The following is a 22,183-nucleotide window of genomic DNA, read 5'->3' as shown; positions in this document are numbered from 1 at the left end:
GTGCCTTCCGTAGTTTGAATCTTTTGTTTAGCTGGCAGTAGTGGCGCTCGCTGTATTGCAGTAGTTCGAGTAACGAAGATTTTTGTGAGGTAAGTGATGTTAGACAGGGCCATTCTTTTGTAGGGATTATTGAAAGTCAGATTGCGTTGCGCTAAAAAATATTGTGTGTCAGTTTACATCTACATCTACATCTATACTCCGCGAGCCACCTTACGGTGTGTGGCGGAGGGTACTTATTGTACCACTATCTGATCCCCCCTTCCCTGTTCCATTCACGAATTGTGCGTGGGAAGAACGACTGCTTGTAAGTCTCCGTATTTGCTCTAATTTCTCGGATCTTTTCGTTGTGATCATTACGCGAGATATATGTGGGCGGTAGTAATATGTTGCCCATCTCTTCCCGGAATGTGCTCTCTCGTAATTTCGATAATAAACCTCTCCGTATTGCGTAACGCCTTTCTTGAAGTGTCCGCCACTGGAGCTTGTTCAGCATCTCCGTAACGCTCTCGCGCTGACTAAATGTCCCCATGACGAATCGCGCTGCTTTTCGCTGGATCATGTCTATCTCTTCTATTAATCCAACCTGGTAAGGGTCCCATACTGATGAGCAATACTCAAGAATCGGACGAACAAGCGTTTTGTAAGCTACTTCTTTCGTCGATGAGTCACATTTTCTTAGAATTCTTCCTATGAATCTCAACCTGGCGCCTGCTTTTCCCACTATTTGTTTTATGTGATCATTCCACTTCAGATCGCTCCGGATAGTAACTCCTAAGTATTTTACGGTCGTTACCGCTTCCAATGATTTACCACCTATGGCATAATCGTACTGGAATGGATTTCTGCCTCTATGTATGCGCATTATATTACATTTATCTACGTTTAGGGAAAGCTGCCAGCTGTCGCACCATTCATTAATCCTCTGCAGGTCTTCCTGGAGTACGTACGAGTCTTCTGATGTTGCTACTTTCTTGTAGACAACCGTGTCATCTGCAAATAGCCTCACGGAGCTACCGATGTTGTCAACTAAGTCATTTATGTATATTGTAAACAATAAAGGTCCTATCACGCTTCCTTGCGGTACTCCCGAAATTACCTCTACATCTGCAGATTTTGAACCGTTAAGAATGACATGTTGTGTTCTTTCTTCTAGGAAATCCTGAATCCAATCACAAACCTGATCCGATATTCCGTAAGCTCGTATTTTTTTCACTAAACGTAAGTGCGGAACCGTATCAAATGCCTTCCTGAAGTCCAGGAATACGGCATCAATCTGCTCGCCAGTGTCTACGGCACTGTGAATTTCTTGGACAAATAGGGCGAGCTGAGTTTCACATGATCTCTGTTTGCGGAATCCATGTTGGTTATGATGAAGGAGATTTGTATTATCTAAGAACGTCATAATACGAGAACATAAAACATGTTCCATTATTCTACAACAGATTGACGTAAGCGAAATAGGCCTATAATTATTCGCATCTGATTTATGACCCTTCTTGAAAATGGGAACGACCTGCGCTTTCTTCCAGTCGCTAGGTACTTTACGTTCTTCCAGAGATCTACGATAAATTGCTGATAGAAAGGGGGCAAGTTCTTTAGCATAATCACTGTAGAATCTTACGGGTATCTCGTCTGGTCCGGATGCTTTTCCGCTACTAAGTGATAGCAGTTGTTTTTCAATTCCGATATCGTTTATTTCAATATTTTCCATTTTGGCGTCCGTGCGACGGCTGAAGTCAGGGACCGTGTTACGATTTTCCGCAGTGAAACAGTTTCGGAACACTGAATTCAGTATTTCTGCCTTTCTTCGGTCGTCCTCTGTTTCGGTGCCATCGTGGTCAACGAGTGACTGAATAGGGGATTTAGATCCGCTTACCGATTTTACATATGACCAAAACTTTTTAGGGTTCTTGTTTAGATTGTTTGCCAATGTTTTATGTTCGAATTCGTTGAATGCTTCTCTCATTGCTCTCTTTACGCTCTTTTTCGCTTCGTTCAGCTTTTCCTTATCAGCTATGATTCGACTACTCTTAAACCTATGGTGAAGCTTTCTTTGTTTCCGTAGCACCTTTCGTACATGATTGTTATACCACGGTGGATCTTTCCCCTCGCTTTGGACCTTAGTCGGTACGAACTTATCTAAGGCGTACTGGACGATGTTTCTGAATTTTTTCCATTTTTGTTCCACATCCTCTTCCTCAGAAATGAACGTTTGATGGTGGTCACTCAGATATTCTGCGATTTGTGCCCTATCACTCTTGTTAAGCAAATAGATTTTCCTTCCTTTCTTGGCATTTCTTATTACACTTGTAGTCATTGATGCAACCACTGACTTATGATCACTGATACCCTCTTCTACATTCACGGAGTCGAAAAGTTCCGGTCTATTTGTTGCTATGAGGTCTAAAACGTTAGCTTCACGAGTTGGTTCTCTAACTATCTGCTCGAAGTAATTCTCGGACAAGGCAGTCAGGATAATGTCACAAGAGTCTCTGTCCCTGGCTCCAGTTCTGATTGTGTGACTATCCCATTCTATACCTGGTAGATTGAAGTCTCCCCCTATTACAATAGTATGATCACGAAACTTCTTCACGACGTTCTGCAGGTTCTCTCTGAGGCGCTCAACTACTACGGTTGCTGATGCAGGTGGCCTATAGAAGCATCCGACTATCATATCTGACCCACCTTTGATACTTAACTTAACCCAGATTATTTCACATTCGCATTCGCTAATAACTTCACTGGATATTATTGAATTCTTTACTGCTATAAATACTCCTCCACCATTGGCGTTTATCCTATCCTTGCGGTATATATTCCATTCTGTGTCTAGGATTTCGTTACTGTTCACTTCCGGTTTTAACCAACTTTCCGTTCCTAATACTATATGCGCACTATTTCCTTCAATAAGAGATACTAATTCAGGAACCTTGCCCTGGATACTCCTGCAGTTTACCAATATTACGTTAACTTTTCCTGTTTTTGGTCTCTGAGGACGGACGTTCTTTATCAACGATGATAATGTTCTCTCTGGTAAGCCGTCAGGTATTTTATCGTTTCGCCCAAGGGGGGGTCCCTCTAACCTAAAAAACCCCCGTGTGCACGCCACACGTACTCTGCTACCCTAGTAGCTGCTTCCGGTGTGTAGTGCACGCCTGACCTGTCTAGGGGGGCCCTACAGTTCTCCACCCAATAACGGAGGTCGATGAATTTGCAACCATTATAGTCGCAGAGTCGTCTGAGCCTCTGGTTTAGACCCTCCACACGGCTCCAAACCAGAGGACCGCGATCGACTCTGGGCACTATGCTGCAGATATTAAGCTCAGCTTGCACTCCGCGTGCGATGCTGGTTGTCTTCACCAAATCAGCCAGCCGCCGGAAGGAACCAAGGATGGCCTCAGAACCCAAGCGGCAGGCGTCATTCGTTCCGACATGTGCTACTATCTGCAGCCGGTCACACCCAGTGCGTTCAATAGCTGCCGGAAGGGCCTCCTCCACATTACGGACGAGACCCCCCGGCAAGCACACCGAGTGCACACTGGCATTCTTCCCCGACCTACCCGCTATTTTCCTGAGGGGCTCCATAACCCGCCTAACGTTGGAGCTCCCTATAACTAATAGGCCCGCCCTCTGTGACTGTCGGGACCTTGCCGGAGAATCGGCCACTGGCCCGACAGGCGAGGCATCCTGTGGTGGCTCGGAAACGATGTCATCACCACTAGGAAGCACCCCGTACCTGTTGGAAAGGGGTAAGGCAGCCGCCACGCGGCCAGATCCCACCTTCGCCTTTCGGCCAGGCACGCGCGAGCCCACCACTGTCCGCCATTCACCCTGGAGTGATGGCTGACCGGTAAGATGCTCACTGCCGGAAGACGCAGCGACATCAGGGGTTCCATGTGATTCCAAGGCCACCGAAGTAGGCATAGGTCTCACCACAGTTGCCCCAACGCCACTACGAGCCGACGCCTGCGCCTCGAGCTCGATGAGCCTAACAGACAAAGCCTCCACCTGTCCCCGAAGAGTGGCCAATTCTCCTTGCGTCCGCTCACAACAACCACAGTCCCTACACATGACTATGTTTACCCTACTCTACACGGTGACAAATTCCCAAGATAATCTTCTGATGAGCTACTCTGATGATCAAGAAACACTCACTGAAATACGAGACGCGAAAACTACGCTAGGTTTTCCCAGAAAAACTATTTAAAAGCTAAGCGCAGCAAATAAGTACAAAAACACTGTTATTGAAATAAAAGGTTCTACCTAGTAAGCACTCGAACACGCAAGAAATTACAAAAATAAACTAGTAATTACACAGATAACTGAAAATAAGTCGCTGCTGTTTGTAAAATATGTAAGAAGCAAACGGTGTACTCGCCTTAGTAGTAGCAGGAGCTAGCGATGCGCTCTCGCTGACGGTCTAACTGACACTGACTGAGCTGCTCTAACCAAACATACAAGCCTGCACGATACGAGAGTCGATACAACGGTCGATAGCAATGGCGGTACTGTACACTACACTGTTATTGAAATAAAAGGTTCTACCTAGTAGGCACTCGAACACGCAAGAAATTACAAAAATAAACTAGTAATTACACAGATAACTGAAAATAAGTCGCTGCTGTTTGTAAAATATGTAAGAAGCAAACGGTGTACTCGCCTTAGTAGTAGCAGGAGCTAGCGATGCGCTCTCGCTGACGGTCTAACTGACAGTCATGTATAATTGTTCAAAGGGGACGTTTCATAATTAGACTATGATTTTCTTTCTAACTTAGTCTAATTTGTTCATCAGCGTTTTGACATCCACATCTGAATATAGACCTTCAAATGTCAGTGATCCACTCACTTGCCATCATCAGGTCGTCGTACGGTATGTATTTTTTTTAACTAGCAAAGCACTACTGCGCACTTACCATCCACTCACTTAAGTACATAGCCAGCCCACATCATCACTTTGGTTGCAATTACATCCTCCACCTCCAGCCTTCTCCCTGATCCATTTGTTTGTTTTCCTCCCACTTCTAATAATTCACCAACATGCACCCTTCTGTCGTCGTTGAGAAACCTTCAGATTTTGAGTGATTTTCGTATTGATGGTGCTGTCATATTGTCATATGTCGAAACTGGTAAAATTGTTTCAATTTTCCTTTTCACGCACCGGAAATTTTGTTTACAACTGCACACCACGTTTTTTTTTTTCCTCTTACGTTTCTTTCTTTAGTATTATGTTCATCCAGTTGCTATCGTTAAAATCTGAAATAATACACTACTGGCCATTAAAATTGCTACACCAAGAAGAAATGCAGATGATAAACGGGTATTCATTGGAGAAATATATTATACTAGAACTGACATTTGATTACATTTGCACGCAGTTTAGGTGCATAGATCCTGAGAAATCAGTACCCAGAACAACCACCTCTGGCCGTAATAACGGCCTTGATACGCCTGGGCATTGAGTCAAACAGAGCTTGGATGGCGTGTACAGGTACAGCTGCCGATGCAGCTTCAACACGATACCACAGTTCAACAAGAGTAGTAACTGGCGTATTGTGACGAGCCAGTTGCTCGGCCACCATTCACCAGACGTTTTCAGTTGGTGAGAGATCTGGAGAATGTGCTGGACAGGGCTGTAGTCGAACATTTTCTGTATCCAGAAAGGCCCGTACAGGAGCTGCTACATGCGGTTGTGCATTATCCTGCTGAAATGTAGGGTTTCGCAGGGCTCGAATGAAGTGCAGAGCCACGGGTCGTAACACATCTGAAATGTAACGTCCACTGTTCAAAGTGCCGTCAGTGCGAACAAGTGGTGACCGAGACGTGTAGCCAATGGCACCCCATACCATCACGCCGGATGATACGCCAGTATGGCGATGACGAATACACGATTCCAATGTGTGTTCACTGCGATGTCGCCAAACACGGATGCGATCATCATGATGCTGTAAACAGAAGCTGGATTCATTCGAAAAAATGACGTTTTGCCATTCGTGCACCCAGGTTCGTCGTTGAGTACACCATCGCAGGCGCTCCTGTCTGTGATGCAGCGTCAAGGGTAACCGCAGCTATGGCCTCTGAGCTGATAGTCCACGCTGCGAACTGTTGGTGCAGATGGTTGTTGTCTTGCAAACGTCCCCATCTATTGACTCAGGGATCGAGACGTGACTGCACGATCCGTTACAGCCATGCGGATAAGATGCCTGTCATCTCGACTGCTAGTGATACGACGCCGTTGGGATCCAGCACGGCGTTCCGTATTACCCTCCTGAACCTATAGATTCCATATTCTGCTAACAGTCATTGGATCTCGACCAAAGCGAGCAGCAATGTCGCGATACGATAAACCGCAATCGCGATAGGCTACAATCCGACCTTTATCAAAGTCGGAAACGTGATGGTACGCATTTCTCCTCCTTACACGAGGCGTCACAACAACGTTTCACCGGGCAACACTGGTCAACTGCAGTTTGTGTATGAGAAATCGGTTGGAAACTTTCCTGATGTCAGCACGTTGTAGGTGTCGCCACTGGCGCCAACCTTGTGTGAATACTCTGAAAAGCTAATCATTTTCATATCACAGCATCTTGTTGCTGTCGGTTAAATTTCGCGTCTGTAGCGCGTCATCTTCGTGGTGTAGCAATTTTAATGGCTAATAGTGTACAATTTATCGGCTAATGCTGTGTGTGGATTTTTAATTTGAGCAATTTCCTGTTTCGTTTGTTGGCTATACCTCATTTCAGTTACATTATAATTAATTTTCACATCTATATAATTTTTTAACTGATGTTTTTACCTATGATATTGCAGATTAGCTGCAATAGGGCAAACAATAATGTCATTAGCTAAACGAAGGTGGTTCCGGATTTTTTTATTTTCCTGTTCGCCTTCTCCGTTTTCCCAGTTTAACCATCTCAAAACTTCCTCTCCTTGCATTGGTATTTAAATATCAATCCCTTACTTCTTTCGTAAATCACAACCAGAAGTATGTACACGATCTACAAATGTTTAATAGAATTGCATTCCAGTTAGTTGCATAGTACAAAATATAAATTGTAATATGTTAAATAACTGTTTAACTTTCTGTCACTTTCGCGCAACAGTAACGGATTATCAAAAATTAAATCCGGTAATGCCGAGAAAATTAGTTGAGGAAATGAGATACTATAAGCAGTGGCCACACGGATGAATATTCCTTAAGTAGCAGACGAATTTGGACATAAAATAAGTGATGATAGCCAAAGTAAAGAGAATATAAAATGCAGATAGGCTATAACAAAAAACACGTTTTTCTGAAAAAATGAATATCTTAACATCGAATAAGTATTTAAGTGTTAAGACGTCCTTTATGAAACTATTCGCTTGGAGTGTAGCGATACATGCAGTGTAGAACCGCGAGACCGCTACGGTCGTAGGTTCGAATCCTGCCTCGGGCATGCATGTGTGTGATGTCCTTAGGTTAGTTAGGTTTAGCTAGTTCTACGTTCTAGGGGACTAATGACCTCAGAAGTTGAGTCCCATAGTGCTCAGAGCCATTTGAACCATTTTTTTCTTGTAGCGATACAAGGAAGTGAAACGTTGGCGATAAACGGGTCAGACAAGTACACAACACGTGGTTCTGAAATGTTTTGCCATAGAAGAAAGCTGAAGATAAGATGGATGTATAGAGTTCGTAATGAAGAGTTACTGAAGCGAGTCTAGGAGAAAAGAAATTTGTGGCAAAACTTAACTGAAGCAAGGCGTATTTCGACAGGACACAGCTTGAGGCATCAAGGATACTTTATTTTGTAATGGAGGGAGCGTCAGGGGTAAAATTATAAACGGTTGCAGTTTACAGAAATGGAAAGACTTGCACAGGATAGAGTAGCGTGAAGAGGTGCGTAAAATCAGTCTTCGGACTAAAGACCACAATAAAGATAGTGATTAAACATAAAAGATTTAGTTGTCCATACAAATGAGAATTTAATCTGAAAGAAGCACATTTTGGAACTCCTGAAACAACATAGTTCAGCCAAATTTGCACTTAGACTCACAGAAAATCTTGTGGAGAGACAAATCAGTAAACTGACGTATTTTTCATATTTTCATTCGATAATGTCGTATGGAATAAGGTTCTGGGGTAAATCATCTTTAGCAAAGAAAGTCTTCATTTCTAACAAACATGCTTTGAGAATAATAAGTGGTGCTCACCCACGATCATCTTGTAGACATTTGTCTATGAGTCAGGCATTTTGACCAATGTCTCGCAGTATACTTATTCCCTCATGAAGTTTGTTGTAAGTAATCTAGTTCAAAAGGAGCAATGACGAACAAAATTACAGTAGCAGAAGAAAAAAATGACATTCATTACTCCATATTAAGGTAAGATCCAGCACTAAATAGGGTGCACAATGCTGCAACCAAAATTTTTGATCTCTTACTCAGTGATATTAGAAGGCTGACAGACAGCAAAACATAATTTGAAAACAAACTGAAAAGTTTCTCCTAGACAACCACTTCCGTTTCGTCGAAGAATTTTCGTTATTGCACCTTGTAAAAGTTGATGGGTAGGAATTACTAACTATCAAAAACTATTCAGAAAACTTGTGAATGGACAGCATGAAGCCCCCTCTAATGAGCTCTCGCTTAACACCACTGAAGTTGCATACGGTAGTGATTTGATGTCAGTGGAATGCACGCTGCAGGGCGTCTGGTTCGCAGCTGTCCTTGAAGTAACCGATCTGTAACAGTTCGTTGTGTCACTGCGGTGCAAGCTGCTGCAGATACAGTGCGATACGACTCAGCCATACGCCGAACACGACGCTCTTCCCTCTCGATAGTGTCACGTGACCGTCCGCAGCCCGGTCTTCTTGTGGCCGTACATTCTCGTATCCATCGCAGCCAGCAATCATATACAGTGGTTACGTTCCTGTTTAGTCCTTCTGCAACGCCGCAGAAGGATCATCCAGCTTTTCGTAGCCCTGTTACACGACCTCGTTCAAACTCAGCGAGGTATTGATAATTGTATCTATGTCGCTTTAAGCGCATTCTTGACTAACATCAGCTCACCATGTCCAAACTCAAAGGTAACGCTCACGACCGTTACAGCGTGTATTGTAAGGAAGCCTGACTTTCATCCTTATAGTGGCGCTACAAGTGCCGCTCTTACGGGACTGGCGCGAAATTTGAATAGACATCATCTTTCAGATGTAGAAACACGCCCATCAACTTTCCCCTTCTTGGTGTTATGATTCTTTTCCGTGTATTTTGAAGATCAATGAAAATGTGTGGCAGGGGGCTGTTTTTGCTATAGGGCACTTTCTGCTTATGTGGCTCTATGCGACGTTTAATCAGTGTAATTTTTCCTCTATGGTTTCTGCGAATGCGATATAGAGGATACGGAGGAATGTGCGAAGGATGGATATTAAAAAAGTATTCTTGTAATTTTATAAGCAAGTTTTCGCGACTAAGTAGGTAACTTGATAAATGGTTTGCCTGTTCAAATATTTCATCTACATCTACATCTACATGGTTACTATGCAATTCATACTTAAGTGCCTGGCAGAGGGTTCATCGAACCATTTTCATACTACTTCTCTACCATTCCGTTCTCGAATGGCGCGTAGGAAAAAGGAACACCTAAATCTTTCCGCTCGAGCTCTGATTTCTCTTATTTTACTATGATGATCATTTCTCCCTACGTAGGTGGATGTCAACAAAATATTTACGCATTCGGAAGAGAAAGTTGGTGACTGAAATTTCGTAAAAAGATATCGCCGCAAAGAAAACCGTCTTTGTTTCAGTGACTGCCACCCCAACTCGTGTATCATATCAGTGACACTCTCACCCCTATTGCGTGATAACACGAAACGAGTTGCCCTTCTTTGCACTTTTTCGATGTCCTCCGTCAATCCTACCTGGTAAGGATCCCATACCGCGCAGCAATATTCCGGCAGAGGACGGACAAATGTAATGTAGGCTGTCTCTTTAGTGGGTTTGTCGCATCTTCTAAGTGTTCTGCCAACAAAGCCCAATATTATCTATGTGGTCTTTCCAATTTAAGTTGCTCATAATTGTAATTCCTATGTATTTAGTCGAATTGACAGCCCTTAGATTTGTGCGATTTATCGTATCCCCAAAATTTATCGGATTTCTTTTAGTACCCATGTGGATGACCTCGCACTTTTCTTTGTTTAGTGCTAAGTGCCACTTTTCGCACCATACAGATTTTATCTCTAGATCATTTTGTAATTGGAGTTGATCAAATGGTTCAAATGGCTCTGAGGACTATGGGACTTAACATCTTAGGTCATCAGTCCCCTAGAACTTAGAACTACTTAAACCTAACTAACCTAAGAACGTCACACACATCCATGTCCAAGGCAGGATTCGAACCTGCGACCGTAGCAGCCCCGCGGTTCCGGACTGCAGCGCCTAGAACCGCACGGCCACCGCGGCCGGCTGGAGTTGATCGTCTAATGATTTTACTTGACGGTAAATTACAGCGTCATCTGCAAAAAATCTAAGGGGGCTGCTCAGATTATCACCTAGATCATTTATATAAATCAGGAACAGCACAGGGCCTATGACACTACCTTGCGGAACGTGTCTCTTGTCTCTTCTATATGAACTAGGCCCCTATCCAGTGTAATACTACACCTTACACACTCGTCCTCGTTTGTAAGAGCAATTCAGTAGGAATCACCCATATTTTAGTAGCATTCAAGAAGCCTAGAGCACATCAGGTGTCACAAATAACACATGATACTACAGTTTCATACGAACTAATGTTAGAACATAATTATCTAGTAGTTGCTTTTGCACATGATCTAGTTCTACTAAGTCAACAAAAACGCGTGACAATACAACCGCACTAAAACTAATAGCTCACAAGTTTCCAGGATGACATCCATTAAACCACTACGTGTTTTTTCAGACCTGACGCCCTTAATCATTAACAAACAAGAAGTGGGCATATATTATAATATAGTCTAAAATAAAGACACCAAACAGGCAGTACACATCGACGCAGGATGCAGAAGTTGGCGACATCCAGTAGACATCACAAGAGTAACTGAGATGGAAGAAAATAAGTACTATTCTACTGAATAATATTCAGATGGAAGCAAACCAGAAAACGGAGAGGGCTCAAGAAATGCAGTATTTATCCGTAAGAAGCCTTCTCATTGATTGCAGCCCAAATTGGGCAAGCTTGCTAAAATAAAGAAGCAGAACAGTTTTCATTTATGGGACATGTTCGTCCTGTGCAGCTGCAACATCCATTTCATGTACTTCAAGGAATACGTAACGCGGGTTGCCTGCACTATTCTGGGGCCTGATATGGGCAACCCCTGCTCTGCGTATGACAGCGGAAACTGTGGCGTTATTGACGTCCTTTAAAGTCTACGTACTTCTGAAGGTATGAGGTTTAGAACGGTGAAAACAAGTCTGCCATCGCTAGAGTACCTCTAGTTTTCATTTCCCTAGGAAAAGAAACACACACATCCCATTTAAAACAACGTAACTTTGTGTTGGAAATTATGTTTATCTACGTTTGTGGATTTTGCTTTTTTGGCCACTGTGTGAGCCCCTGAGACACTGACACTGGTGCATGCCTGACCCATTGCATTTTCCACAGTCTGTTTTGTTTGGGAAATATATGAGATGGCAGAGCTAGGTGGCCCACTAGTATACCCTTTATGCCTCGCCTGGGCCAGTCAGCACCGACATTGGACTGTTGATGACTGCAAACATGTTGCATGGTCGGACGAGTCTCGTTTCAAATTGTATCGAGAGGATACATGTGTTTGGGTATGGAGATAACCTCGTGAATCAATATACGTTGTATGTCAGCAGGGGCCTGTTGAAGCTGGTGGAGGCTCTGTAATGGAGTGGGACGTGTGCAGTTGGAGTGATATGGGTCTAGATACAACTCTGACAAGTGACAGGTAGGTAAGCATGCTATCTAATCACCTGCGTCTATTCATTTCCATCGTGCATTCCGACGGACGTGGGCAATTCCAGCAGGACAATGCGACACCCCACACGTCCAAATTGCTACATTGTTGCTCCAGGAACACTCTTCTGAGTTTAAACACTTCCGCTGGCCACCAAAATCCCCAGAAATGAACATTATTGAGAATATCTGGGGTGCCTTGCAACGTGCTGTTGAGAGGAGATCTCCACGCCCCCGTACTCGTACGAATTTATGTACAACCCTGCAGGATTCATGGTGTCGATTCCCTCCATGAAATTTTTGTTTCTTGTTTATTTTTTAGGATGAAGTGAAGGAAAAAGCATAATAAACCATAATGAAGTGTAACGTGGCATTTTACATTCACAGCGAACATTAATTTGTAAACATAGCTACACGCTGAACGTTTATAACTGGTTGAACTAAGTCTGTTTAAAATATCTTTAGGGTTGACACTTTGAAAGGAACATGTGCAAAGATGGAGCCCTCCAGTATGAGATTTGAGTTGTAATTGATACAATACTTGAGCGTGGAAACATTGCAAGACTACACTGGTCTTGCGATTCGATTTGAAAGGCTACAGACGACTGTAAATTTACACCCTGACAGCAACCACTTTAACTTGTAAACATACCACTAGTATTACTGCTCATACATCTGCTAAAATGATTCTGCCCTCTGACAGTAGCTGTTGTTGCTGACCTACATTGGAGGTTAGCACATTTTTCAGAATCTTAAATAAAGCTTGAATGTTCAAATAATTTAATGAAATCGTGGCCATGCCATTATTGTTGTCAACTCCTGAGGGGTGATAAATGCACAGAAGAGCCAAAGAAACTCGTTCACGTGCCTAATGTCGTGTATGGCGCCCGCGAGCACGCAGAAATGCCGCAAAAGGGCGTGACATGGACTCGATTAATGTCTGAAGTAGTGCTCGAGGGAACTGACACCATGAATCCTGCAGAGTTGTACATAAAACCGTAAGAGTACGGGGGCGTGAAGATCTCTTCTGAACAGCACGTTGCAAGGCACCCCAGATATACTCAATAATGTTCATGTCTGGGGAGATTGGTGGCCAGCGGAAGTGTTCCTGGAGCCACTCTGTAGCAATCCTGGACATGTGGGGTGTCGCATTGTCATGATGGAATTGCCCACCTCCGTCGGAATGGACAATGGGCATGAATGCATGCAGGTGATCAGACAGCATTTTCAGCAATTTGCGGAAGGGTTGCGCTTCTGTCACGTTGGACCATTCTCTTCAGTCGTCGTTTGTCCCGTTCTTGCAGCGTCTTTTCTGGCCGCAGCGATGTCGCAGATTTGATGTTTTACCGCATTCCTGATATGCACGGCACACCCGTGAAATGGTCGCATAAGAAAATCCCCACTTCATCGCTACCTCGGTGATGCTGTGCACCATTACTAGTGCACTGACTATTAACACCACGTTCAAACTCACGTAAATCATAATAAACGGCCATTGTAGCAGTAGTAACCGATCTATCAATCCCGCCAAACTCTTGTTGTCTTCTATAGGCATTGCCCACTGCAGCGCCGTATTCTGCCTATTTACGTATCTCTGTATTTGAATACGCACGACTATACCAGCTTCTTTGGCGCTTCAGTATATATCAAAAAGGAATTACTCTTATATAAAAGAAAAGGCAAATAGCTTATCGATCACAAAATAGGACAAACAAGTCAAGCGAAATGACAATAAATCATGAACTGTTGGCAACAAGTAGAAGCAACAAATAATTACACTACTGGCCATTAAAACTGTTACACGACGAGGATGATGTGCGACAGACGCGAAATTTAACCGACAGGAAGAACATGCTCTGATATGCAAATGATTAGCTTTTCAGAGCATTCACGCAAGGGTGGCGCAAGTGGCGACACCTACAACGTGCTGACACGAGGAAAGTTTCCAACCGATTTCTCATACACAAACAGCAATTGACCGGCGTTGCCTGGTGAAACGTTGTTGTGATGCATCGTGTAAGGAAGAGAAATGCGTACCATCACGTTTCCGACTTTGATAAAGGTCGGATTGTAGCCTATCGCGATTGCGGTTTATCGTATCGCGACATTGATGCGCGCGTTGGTCGAGATCCAATGACTGTTAGCAGAATATGGAATCGGTGGGTTCAGGAGGGTAATACGGAACGCCGTGCTGGATCCCAACGGCCTTGTATCACTAGCAGTCGAGATGACAGGCATCTTATCCGCATGGCTGTAACGGATCGTGCAGCCACGTCTCTATCCCTGAGTCAACAGATGGGGACGCTTCAAAGACAACAACCATCTGCACGAACAGTTCGACGACGTTTGCAGCAGCATGGACTATCAGCTCGGAGACCATGGCTGCAGTTACCTTTGACACTGCATCACAGACAGGAGCGCCTGCGATGGTGTACTCAACGACGAACCTGGGTGCACGAATGGCTAAACGTCAATTTTTCGGATGAATCCAGGTTCTCTTTACTGCATCATGATGGTCGAATCCGACATCGCGGTGAACGCACATTGGACGCATGTATTCGTCATCGCCATACTGGCTTATCACCCGCCTGATAGTATGGGGTGCCATTGGTTACACGTCTCGGTCACCTCTTGTTCGCATTGACGGCACTTTGAACAGTGGATGTTACATTTCAGATGTGTTACGACCCGTGGCTCTACCCTTCATTCGATCCCTGCGAAACCCTACATTTCAGCAGGATAATGCACGACCGCATGTAGCAGCTCCTGTACGGGCCTTTCTGGATACAGAAAATGTTCGACTACAGCCCTGGCCAACACATTCTCCAGATCTCTCACCAATTGAAAACGTCTGGTCAATGGTGGCCGAGCAAATGGCTCGTCGCAATACGCCAGTCACTACTCTTGATGATCTGTGGTATCGTGTTGAAGCTGCATGGGCAGCTGTAGCTGTACACGTTATCCAAGTTCTGTTTGACTCAATGCCCAGGCGTATGAAGGCCGTTATTACGGCCAGAGGTGGTTGTTCTGGGTACTGATTTCTCAGGATCTATGCACCAAAATTGCGCGAAAATGTCATCACATGTCAGTTCTAGTATAATATATTTGTCCAATGAATACCCGCTTATCACCTGCACTTCTTCTTGGTGTAGCAGTTGTAATGGCCAGTAGTGTAGCACTCCACTGGGTGGCGTTTGGTCGGCAAAGACTGATGATTATCTGTTCAATCTATTTATCCTGGCTCAAAATATGGATAACGCAATATGAAACTACCTAACGCTGAATAGACTTTGATGGATTTATTCTACACAGAAGTTATATTACGTTGCTGCCGTTGAGAACAAATGGCGAGATTGTGATTCTGTTTGCCCTAAAAAGCCGAAACGGCAATGCTATACCACTATCTCGATGTACAGCGCTGTCTCATGTGACGGTCGTGGTCCACGCGTCTGCACAGTAGCGATGTGCGGCGCCTGTAATTCGTTATCGCGGGTAATGTCGGCGGCTGGCGATCTGTTAGACAGATTGCAATTATTCTCTAACAGAGTCCTGAAATCTCGGCAGATTCCAACTTGTGAAACTCCCGTTCGACAGTCATACCGTGGACCAATTTGACTCACTTATACAGCAGTGCGCGCGAGGAGATCAAAGGTCTGAGTGGCAGACCTGACACGAATAAGATTGTCCTTGGCACACTGAGATCACCGAGCTCTCAGCTGTCGGTACAGCTAAGACTTCACCACAGGCTCCCCAGCCAATAACAGCGCCAGTGCAGAGTCACGCTCAGGTCGAGTGTCCCAAGTGCAACCCACTCACAAAGAGAGCCAGAACCAGAATTTCACCACAAGACTTGAGTCTGAATCAGAATCCATGTTTTTCTGCCCCTCCTTTTCCATCAAACCTCAGTAAACTCAGAAAGAGCACCCATGCAACCACATGTTTGATGCCAGTCACAAGTCTCCATGAATGCTATCTCTCCCCCCTAGCTCTACCCTCCAGCCAATGCTAACCAAAGTTAATACTATTCTTTTCCCTGCTGGAGAAGCAGCCAAATCCTCACTCGTTAAGTCCCGCGCAAGGAGAAGAAGACGTTACGCTCCCGAATTGTTTTTCCCACGGCCACTTTGGGCAGCGTGTTTTGAGTTTTCGTTTAGGCCTACGGTGGACAACAGATTTATCACAGATCTCATTATCTGGACGGGTCGATCCTTACAGCACGTCTAACGAGGGCCCTCGGCCAAGCCGAGGGAAGTGCTTGTGTGTCTCAACACAGACCATTTCAGAGCCACCATAAATGTTGCGATCCGTCCTAAAATTCTTACGAAAGCTGAGGCTTGACAAAAAAAACTCGGCAGGCTCCACTGGTAGCATCTGGTCCAAGGTGAACATGGGGACTCACGGATGGGCGCCAGCTCTTTACACACTGTCCGTTTACGACCCTGTCGAAACGCCTTGACTGGGCGACCCTCTCTCTCCTGCGCTCCCTGTCCCTGCCGTGGCCACAAACGCCTAGCAGACTCATCCAGGTAGGCAGTTTTTTACGCCTCTTCGGTCAAAAGCATTGTTTGCACCCCGGTGCGACATACTCATGCTCATAAATTAAGGATAACTGCAGAATGTGGTGCCACACAACGTGGCACTACACAAAACTGCCGCTAATAGCATAGGCACATACGAAACACACATGACACAGATCTGTAAGTCCACGATATTGGTGATAAGTCGAGAAAACCGTCCCAAACCACATGTGCTACAGAACGCCACTGTTTTCTGCGCATCAGGTGGTCGAGCAGCTACTGTGGTGCAGCCTCCCATCATCGCACCGGTGCCTGTCGGAGCTCCTGAAGTGTCGTAGGGGTTTGAAGACGTGCTGCGATACGTCGACCGAGAGCATCCCACACGTGCTCGATGGAGTTTAGGTCTCGAGAACAGGCAGGCCACTCCATTCGTCTGGTATCTTCTGTTTCAAGGTCTCCTCCACGATGGCAGCTCGGTGGGGCCGTGCGTTATTATCCATCAGGAGGAACGTGGGACCCACTGCACCCCTGAAATGCCGGACATACGGGTGCAAAATGACGTCCTGATACACCTGACCTGTTACAGTTCCTCTGTCAAAGACATGCAGGGGTGTACGTGCACCAATCATGATCCCACCCCACACCCTCAAACCACGACCTCCATACAGGTCCCTTTCAAGGACATTAAGGGTTGGTATCTGATTCCTGGTTCACGCCAGATGAAAACCCGGCTAAAATCACTGTTTAGACTATACCTCGACTCGTCCGTGAACATAAGCTAGGACCACTGTTCCAATGACCATGTACCGTGTTCTTGGCGCCAGGCTTTACGGGCTCTCCTGTGACCAGGGGTCAGTGGAATGCACCTTGCAGGTCTCAGGGCGAATAAACCATGTCTGTTCAGTCGTCTTTAGACTGTGTGTCTCGAGACAACTGTTCCAGTGGCTGTGGTAAGGTCCTGAGCAAGGCTACCTGCAGTACTCCGTGGCCATCTGCGGGCACTGATGGTGAGATATCGGTCTTCTAGTGGTGTTGTATACTATGGACGTCCCGTACTGTAGCGCTTGGACACGTTTCCTGTCTGCTGGAATCGTTGCCATAATCTTGAGATCACACTTTGTGGCACACAGAGGGCCCGTGCTACGACCTGCTGTTTTTGACCAGCCTCCAGTCGCCCTGGTATTCTACCCCTCAAAATGTCATCAATATGTGTTCTTTGAGCCATTTTCAACACACAATCACCATTCGCACGTCCGAAAACGTCTGCACACTTACTCACTGCACCATAATCTGACATGCACCAACACTCCTCTGCGTATGTGGACTGCTGCCAGCGCCACGGTGCGACGACCGCAGGTCAAATGCACCGCAGGGTCATACCCCGAGGTGATTTAAACCCGCAAACCGCCCACCAGAGCGTTGTTTCACCATGTATCAGCATTATCCTTAATTTGTGAGCATGTGCGCACTCGGGACCAGCGTTCTGTCCCCGGTAAATGCTTTGCGATGTTCCTCTCCCTAATGTACATGCTACCATCAATCCCTGCTCGTACCGATAACTTCTGTCGTCTCACAAAAATGATGTCTGGGGCTAATAACAACGTTAAGGAGTAGACTTGAACATGAAAAAAGTGAGAGAGTGACTTATGCTCTCTTAACCTTGTCGGTCGCCCGTTTGGTTTCGTTGCTGGAAACAGATTGCAAGGTTTATAATTCACTGGTTAGTACGTTTTTTGATAAAACTTTCTACTTATTTGTCACGTAACAAAAAATATTATCCCTGTTAATCGAGATGAGAGAACCTGTCGGACTAGAAGGAAGGAGAATAGCGACACAGTATTGCAACGATTAAAGTGTAGAAGACAATTGGTCTTCTTTTGTGTGTTTAAGACTGAGGTCCTGAGAATAACTTATTTCAGGCTCAGTCACCGACAAGAGCCTTATTATTAACAAGCAGAACTTACGAAAATATAATGGTACTGTGCTGCTGCTTAATCAGCATACACCAAACACTCAGTTGAATCCGCCTCTGATTTTTTTTTTATCTTGGCAGTAGAAAAACTCTACTGAGATTACTTTCGTCACTATCGCAGATGCTGTCGCCGCAATTTGAATGGCGTTATAATTTCCAGAAGGATTTTTTTAAAGTAGCTGAATTGAACCATTCTTTTTCCATGATGCGCTGCATATGTTGACGGATTTCTTCCACTCTGCATAAATGACTTCCGTAACAGCTTCACTGCTGTTATTGTTGCAGGCCACGTAGCTTAGCTCCGTATCAGTTCTGTTGTGTGTGAAATTGCAACGGTGGGGTGGGGGTGGTAGCCTAATGACTGGATGCCCACATGTATATGGGGAATTAAGGTTTATGGAGATACATTAGAGATATGAGCTCCATCTTTTTGAATTAATCATGTACTTCGTTGTTTCGAAGGTGAATTCCACAATATTCTGCCGACTTACCGTGGTATGCATCTTGTTAACAACAACAAATGATTGGGAGCATTATCAAGTAAGTTTTTGATGGTGTAGATACGTAACACACAAATCATTCATCTCGACTGACATTCGGCAACCCTTGATGACAGAATAACTTGTGCTAGTGACATCGTTCAGCATCACACAACAAATAGTAGTAATCTAGAATGGATTTTTCACTCTGCAGCGGAGTGTGCAGTGAAACTTCCAGGCACATTAAAATTGTGTGGCGCACCAGCACTCGAACCTGGGACATTTAATAATGCTAAGAAGTTTCATATGAGTACTCTCCGCTGCAGAGCGAAAATTTCATTCTGGAAACAATCCCCCATGGTGTGGGTGAGCCATGACTCTGGAATACCCGCCCTCCGAGGAGTGCCAGTCCTGTAAGTTACGTAGGAGAACTCTTGTACAGTTTGGAACGTAGGAGGTCGGGTCCTGGCAGAAGTAGAGGTGTGAGGACGGATTGTGAGTCGTGTTCTGCTAGCTAAATAGTAGAGCACTTGTCTGTGACAGACAAAGGTCACCAGTGCTTGCACCCGTTCGGTTCACAGTTTTAATTTTTCCAGTAAGTTTCAGTAGTAGCCAATATTAATATACGAAGGTAAACGAGGGGGATACGTTGTTTCCAAAAATCTTGAAAAGTTCTTGACCGATTTACTTCGAGTTACTGCATGATACTGTAATACAATTTTGGACGGACATTTGCTAAAAATTATTTTAAACACAAAATGTGCATGGTTTCTTTAAACACCGACTGCGAGAAAGAAATTGCTGTGGTTTGAAAATGTGAAGGTTCGTTCTCTTTTTTCCAGTTGGCTTTAACCACAATAGCATGGCGTTAAAAACAGGATACAAACTGTTTTGTTCCTTTCTCTTTTCCTTCCTCTGTGAGTCACGCCGCTGTCTATTCTCTTACTGTGTGCTGTCACATTCTTCTTTACCTCCCTCCTCCACCACTTTCTCTCATGTTGACTGATGGTAGCACAAATTACTAAAAACCTACCTTACCGTAATTTCTGAATTTTGATGTCTTCCTCGCGTGCAAATATGATAAGCGTGTACGTGTATTTTTTTATCTGCGCTGTTGTAATTTTTAATTTATCAATGTAGTATAACATGCTTGCTCAAGTACATGTAATGTAAAATTAAAATATAGAGAATGCCTGACTAAAGGAGGGCCTATGTCAACAATCTTGCGAGGTTAAATGAATCATTGAAAATTGTTTCTCCTATAAGTATTGTTTCTGCGTATATATTATTTTTTTAAAAATGTGTACACAATGTTCTTCCATGCTGTCGGTTCTAACAGAAAATCTGTCTTTATAGCTTATCGGCTTACGATTAGAATACTACTACGTATTCCGAATGGTATCCGTTTCTAAATTAAAAGTATGCGAGAAAATCTCATTGAAGGTACTATCCTCATAGACTTTAAGCTGGAGAGGCTTCTCTCGCACCCTGTATACTATCGATACCAAAGGATTGACCCATTCACTTTAAGCAAATCAAGATTCCACTTTGCATTAAAAAGAAACAAGGTTCAAGGTCAGACATTTAAATACGTTGGTACTGAATCACGATCAGAGCGCTTTTACTATGGCCAATTGTGCATTCCCTTTCACTAACTCCTGCAGCAGGGTATCCCAAAAACTAAAACTGTGCACTGTTAAAAAGTAGGATTCACTGTTAAACACCAATTGTGTACTTAACACTGTGTATGTAGTAGTATAGATGTTCTGTGTAAATGGGGTGTTTTGTTTTCTTCCTTACAATCGGTTTTACATACGATACCAGGGCATTTAAAAAATTAGACAAATTTTTCACATCATCAGTCGTAAATTGTCCTTTCACGAACTAGTAGATGAGAAAACCAGTTCATACTCGTTCCATAGAGTATACAAAAAACGAATAATGTTGTATAAGCCAAAGTTTTGTAATTGTAATGTGCACAAAAAGTTTAAAAAAACCTTTAAAACAATAAAACCCAAAAACGAAAACGAGGAGGTCTTTTTCAATCAAACTGCATATGATTTATTGTAATTTCGAGTTCCGTACCTTCAAAGTGGGCGAAATTGCAACGGGGAGCAGAACTTTGCGTCTTAACACAATTCTCAACGATATCCCAGACTAGGACGTATATCGAATTCCGAAACATATTTAGCTGTACCGAGTTCGCTACTAACAAAAAAAATTGAAAAAAAAAATTCCGCATCTGTTGGAAACGAAAACAAACAAGATCTCATCGCGCAACGAACGTTACCACAGAACAGCAATCGACTTAAAAGTAGAGAATAGTGCAAGCGGGAAGTGTTTTAGCGGGGATGAATTTCAGTTCGTTGCTGCAACTACACTGCAGGTGTCGTGGAATTGGCGGAATGGGTGTCGTACATTCCTCGTGACTCCTAGCTCTACTACTTTTTTTCCTTTTTAAGTAGTTGCCAATCCATAAGCAACATTGTATACCAAAATATTTGATCCGGTTAACATCCGCAGCTGAGGCACATATTAATAGAATAAAAATCCGCTTCAGTCGCCAGTAATTTTCTTAATTTACCTGAAGATGAAGCTTTAAGCTTCGAAAACGGTTGTAGAAAAAATTAAGAATATTACTGGCAACATTTTGCTGTTGCCCTCGTTCCACTTTTAAACTGATCTACGACAGCCCGTTATGGGGAAAAAGCGGTAAAAACTAGCCGCCAAACCACGGTACGATGTGGCATTTTCCGCGTTGCCTTAGGTGAAAGAAGTAGAAAGTGAGATAAAAAGGTTCTAGACCCACTGAAAACTGATCCTCAGCGCTTGAGATTGGCAGTGATTTTTAATTTTCTGACTCCGTCTCTTTAAAAAAGAAAATTTATTCTTGCTCGCCATCATGCTAAATAAGATTTGAGTATCAAAGTAATCTATGTACAAAAAAAATATCAAGTGCACAACTGTCGCCCTTTGCCACCAGGCTAAATATGATTTAAGTATCAAGGTCATATATCTACAAAAAATATTAAGTGAATAACTGTCGCCCATCTAAGTTTCAAGCAAAATTTACTTTTGGAGCGGTAGGACTTCAAATTCCCCCCTTTCTACCCTGGATAATTTTCTGCGGGCTTGAATGTTAACTGTTTTTCGCAGAAGCTGAGTATTTCGTGCAACGTAGTTTAGGAAACACTGCTTTACGCATTTACAAACTTGCCATGAAATGGCAGTATATGAGAAAGTCCACGAAGAGGCAAAATGGGGAAAATGTACGAAAACAGAA

The 22,183-nt window shown here is 43.9% G+C and overlaps 1 protein-coding gene across 1 annotated transcript in view; it reads right to left on the bottom strand.

Moving 5' to 3' along the window:
• The window catches only part of LOC126234587 (uncharacterized), a 72,734-nt gene that overhangs the window by 36,751 nt on the left and 13,800 nt on the right, over nucleotides 1-22,183 (bottom strand). The window lies entirely within an intron of this gene.

This window comes from Schistocerca nitens, chromosome 1 (assembly GCF_023898315.1).
Source record: "Schistocerca nitens isolate TAMUIC-IGC-003100 chromosome 1, iqSchNite1.1, whole genome shotgun sequence".
In the NCBI taxonomy this organism is placed as follows: Eukaryota; Metazoa; Arthropoda; class Insecta; order Orthoptera; family Acrididae; genus Schistocerca; species Schistocerca nitens.
Note: the sequence above shows the minus strand (reverse complement) of the source record. Positions and strands in the feature narration are given on the sequence as shown.